This window comes from Oratosquilla oratoria, chromosome 4, assembly GCF_046742065.1.
Source record: "Oratosquilla oratoria isolate Oo_2021 chromosome 4, ASM4674206v1, whole genome shotgun sequence".
In the NCBI taxonomy this organism is placed as follows: Eukaryota; Metazoa; Arthropoda; class Malacostraca; order Stomatopoda; family Squillidae; genus Oratosquilla; species Oratosquilla oratoria.
The window spans coordinates 14343277-14348276 of NC_134780.1; positions in this window are offsets into that span (position 1 = coordinate 14343277).

Consider the following 5000-nt stretch of genomic DNA (forward strand, 5'->3'; position numbering starts at 1 on the left):
TGTTTGAAAGATAGAAATGGAGAAATAATTAAATGTAGAGACAAAATGGTAAAAAGAGTAGAAGAATTTTACCAAGACCTTTATTCGTCGAAAACCGTAGTTGAATCAGTAAATTCATGTGTAGACACTAGTAGCGTACCAGAGATTACAAAAGAAGAAGTAGAATTTGCTCTAAAAACTATGAAACGGGGAAAAGCACCCGGGGAAGATGATATATCGATAGATCTGTTGAAAGACGCAGGGAAATTAGTTCATATCAAATTAGCTCAGTTGTACACCCAGTGCTTACGTCAAGAAAGCGTTCCTGATGCGTGGTGCAATGCTATAGTGATTTTGCTTCATAAAAGAGGAGACCAGAAGGACCTTAGTAACTATCGACCGATTAGCTTGCTCTCAAATGTATATAAAGTATTCTCCAAGATCCTTACAAATAGACTAAGTCAAGCTTTAGATGGAAACCAACCGAGAGAACAGGCAGGCTTTAGGAGCGGATATTCGACTCTAGACCATTTGCAGGCGATAAACCAACTAATCGAGAAAACGACAGAATACAATATACCTCTGTGTTTAGCTTTTGTAGATTACGAGAAGGCCTTCGACTCGGTAGAACAAATAGCAATACTAAAATCGTTACGCAAGCAGGGTACAAACGAACAGATCGTAAAAGTTTTAGAAAAGATTTATGCCAAAGGTACCGCTATAATTCGACTACATAAAGATACAGAAAAGATCAAGATCGAGAAAGGAGTACGGCAAGGCAATACAATTTCACCGAAACTATTTACAGCTTGCTTGGAAGATATTTTCAGAAGACTTAGTTGGGAAAAGAAAGGTTTAAAGATTAATGGCAAATATTTGAACCACTTAAGATTTGCGGATGACATTATTCTTATTTCAGAAAGAGCAGAAGACTTGCAAGATATGCTGAGTGATCTAAACAAGAAAAGTGTCAAAGTAGGTTTACAAATGAATAAGAGTAAAACCAAAGTAATGTTCAATACGAAAGTTCAAAGTAAGGAGATTGTAATTGATGATGAGAGTCTTGAGAAAGTTGAAGAGTATAATTATTTAGGCCAGATGGTGAAAGGGACGAAAGATCATGATAATGAAATAAAAAGACGCATTACAATTGGTTGGAAAGTGTTTGGTAAGTATAATAAGATCCTGAGAGGCTCTCTACCTCTATGTTTGAAACGTAAAGTTTACAGTCAATGCATTCTGCCAGCAATAATCTACGGGTGTGAGACTTGGAAACTAACGAAGGCAATGGAAACAAAACTAAGGACAGCACAGAGGAGAATGGAGAGATCACTGATGGGAATAACGCTGAGAGACCGAAAGAGAGCAAGTTGGGTAAGAGAGCAGACTAGAGTGAAAGATATTGTGGAAGAAGTAAAAGAGAGGAAGTGGAATTGGGCAGGTAAGTTAGTGCGAACGACTGATGAGCGATGGAGTAAGTGTGTTACTGAGTGGACGCCGCGAGATAGGAAGCGTGGAAGAGGGAGACCAGACAGAAGGTGGAGAGACGAGATCGAGAAGTTTGCAGGAGTGACGTGGCAGAGGTTGGCGCGGTCGTGTAAATCATGGGATGCTATGAAGGAGGCCTTTGTTCAGCAGTGGACTTTCAGGATGGCTGATTTTATATATATATATATATATATATATATATACTATATATATATATTATATGTATATATATATGTATATATATATATATATATACATATATATATAAATATAATATATATATATATATATATATATATATATATATGTATGTATGTATATACAGGATTATAGTGGTATACGTATCTGCACAAGTTTAGCAATTTATTTCATTTAGTATTCCAATAATAGCGAGTGCCATATAACGGTATGACAGTGTTATACTCTGGTGGTATATTGGTACACATATTGTAATCGATATTCTATGCCATTTAGTGTTTGCAAATAATACGAAATGGTATATATCTGTAAAGAAATTTATAGTACTGTACTATAGTGGTATAAGCATCCTACTTCGTCTGCTATTTATGCTAAACCATTCACTGGCAACTAGCGGTATATATATATGTATAGTGTTTTGGTGGTATACAAAGGTATGTAGATATACTCGTATACCACACGTTGGCGTGGGCGGGACACTCGACTGCTATATAAAGGGGAACGGACCATAAACGCGTAGTATCGTCTCTGCTTGGGGGGGGGGGGGGAGAAGAGGAGGAGGAAGAGAAGGAAGACTTAGAGGAAGAAGAAGAAGAGGAGTAGGAGGAGGAGGATTAGAAGAGGAAAAAGGAAGAAGAGAAAGCGTAAAGGAAGAGAGAGGAGGAGAAAGAGAAGAAGAATAGGAGAAAAAAGGAGAGAGGAGGATAAAGTGGAAGAGGAGGAAGAAGAGGTAGAGAAGGAAGAAAAGAGGAAGAGTAGGGTGATTAGGAGGAGAAGGAAGAGGAGAGAGAGAAGGCGGTAAGGAAGAGAAAGGAGATGGAGAAAAGGAAAAAAATGAGGAGGAAGAATAGGAAGGGACAGGAGTATGAAAAAAAAGGAAAGAAAAAAGATGAAGGAAAGTAAGAGGAGAAAGAGAAAAGTGAGAGAAAAGAGGAGAAAGAGGAGGAGGAGACAAGGAGAAAAAGGAGGAAGAGGAGAAAGAAGAGGAAGGGTAGGAAGGGGAGGAAGAAGAGGGAGAGGAGGAAAAGAAGGAAGAAGGATAGGAGGAAGAGGAGGGAAAGTAGGAGGAGTAAATGGAAAAGAAAAAAGAAAGGGAGAGAAAGGAGGAAAAAGAGAGAAAAGTAAGTAAGAGGGGAAGAAAAGGAAGGGGAAGAGAAAGAGAAAAAAAAGAGGGAAACGACGAAAATAAGGATGAAATGGGTGAGGAGAAAGATAGAGGAGGAGGGGGAGAAGGAGGGGAGGAGGAGGGAGAGGTAGGTGGAAGACGAGGGGGAATAAGATGGAGAGGAGGAAGAGGAGGAAAAGGAGGAAGATGAGGAAGAAGAGCAAGAGTAGGAAGAAGAGCAAGAGGAGGAAGAAGAGCAGGAGGAACAAAAGGAGTAAGAGGAACAAGAGGAGAGGAAAAAAGAAAAATGAGAGGAAAAAGAGGAAGGAAGAGGGAAAGCATGAAGGTAAAAAACAGGAGTGAGAGGATAAGAGGAAGAAAGAAGAAAAGTTGGAGGAAGGGGATGAGGAAAAGTTAAAAGAGGAGGAAGAGGAGGAAAAAGAGTAAAAAGCTGAAATAAAGAGGAGGAAGAGAAGGAAAAAGGGGAGGAGGTGAAAGAGAAGGAAGAGAAGAAAGAGGAAGTGAAAAGGAATAGGAAGAGGAAAGGAAAGAGGAAGAGGAAAAGGAAGAGGAAACCCCTGGCAAAGCCTCTGGAAACGCCCGGGGAGCCCCTTGAGAGTCCTTGGATAGTCACTAGGGAACTTCTGAGAATCCCTGTGGGGATTCCCTGTGGAATCCTCTAGGAACTTCTGAGGAGCCCATTAAGAACCCCCTGGGGTGCATTCTGGAAACTCCTTGGGAACCTCTGTAGAAACCCTTGGAAGCCCTCAGGGGAACCCCTAGTACTAATAAAATAATTCCTGTAATCGGACCGGAAACCGGAAATCCCTCAAGGGGACACGTCCCCTCGTGCCGGTTGTGTAACTCGTCTCTGTGTGTCTTTGCAAGATTGTCGAACACCATGGCCGGTACTACGGAAGACAAACGCAGGCAACGCCATTTTTGGAGTTGGATAACAAAGGGAAATATTCACTAAATGATGTGAGGAGGAATAATAGTTTAAAACAGGAGTTAGCATTCACAGAAGTAAATTCCCTGAGAAATACATGTCCTCTTCGTCTCCTTTCGGCAAGAAGAAAGCTAATCAGGCGTCAGAAATCAAGAAGAGTATCTTATTGTTCTTTTGAAAAATTGAGCACCTAGAGGAGGATTTTAAGAACAATCCAGCTCAACAGCTGAGTCTTGAGGATTTTACAGATTACGATGGAAATATAGACCCTGATGAAGAGAAGCGATTTGTGTCTCACTACTGGGCTGGATACAGATCGTTTATATTCAAAAGTGGGTGGTTAAGCGCTAACGAGGATTTCAGATCCTATTATTTCAATATGAAATGTAAGCAGCTTGTAGGGCTGGGCGCCGAGGGGCCGAGCGGGGTTGAGTCCGTTGCTCGTATTACATAAATTAACAGAGTAATAATCTCGGCTGAATAGGGAGATAAAAAGAAGAAGAACAATAACAAAAGCAGCAGCAGCAACAACAACAAAAACAGCAATAACAACACCATCAACGTTAACGTCAACCTCAATATCAACGTCAACAATATCAGCAACACTAAGAAGAAGAGACGATGAGAAACTGTAAGTTCACTGAGACTTGCGAATTCTAAATAAACTTCTCAGATGAGGCTACTGTCATGAGATACATATATCGTCACCCTGGAGGTGGTTCTGCATTGGGTACTTAAGACTACACACTTCCACTTACTTATTTAGTAAACTAAAGATAAGTGTAACCCTATGCTACACGAAAGCTCCCCGCTGAACAAAATCGTCTAGCGTTAGCCAGAATTGAACCTGCAGAGTTGGAGATTTATTAATTATTTTTTCTAAGGTGAGTTTTGAATTTCGCGTGCAGGAATAAAAGTTGTTAGTGTGCCAGTTTTTGCACGCGTGCCAATGGTTGCCCACCCCTGACCTAGGGGATGCTAGTCTTTCTAGGGAATGCTGAGATCAATTCTAGAGAATTCTTGAAAATGCTGCCAATTTTAGTAATGTAACAGCTATAGTCTCTATCCAGTTAGACTGCTAGATTACCTACACTTGACTCCTGAGGGTACCAAGGTCGGAAAAGGTTTAAGAAAACGCTGTTCTACAGTGTCATTGTAACCAAAGGGAGCTAGAATATAATATTCTTAACCCCGACACAATGTTAGTAGCCTCTAAACTTGAAAGGATCGTTTGCCAGAGCATAGGCTTTATCATGACTCTCAATCTACCCAAGTGACGAC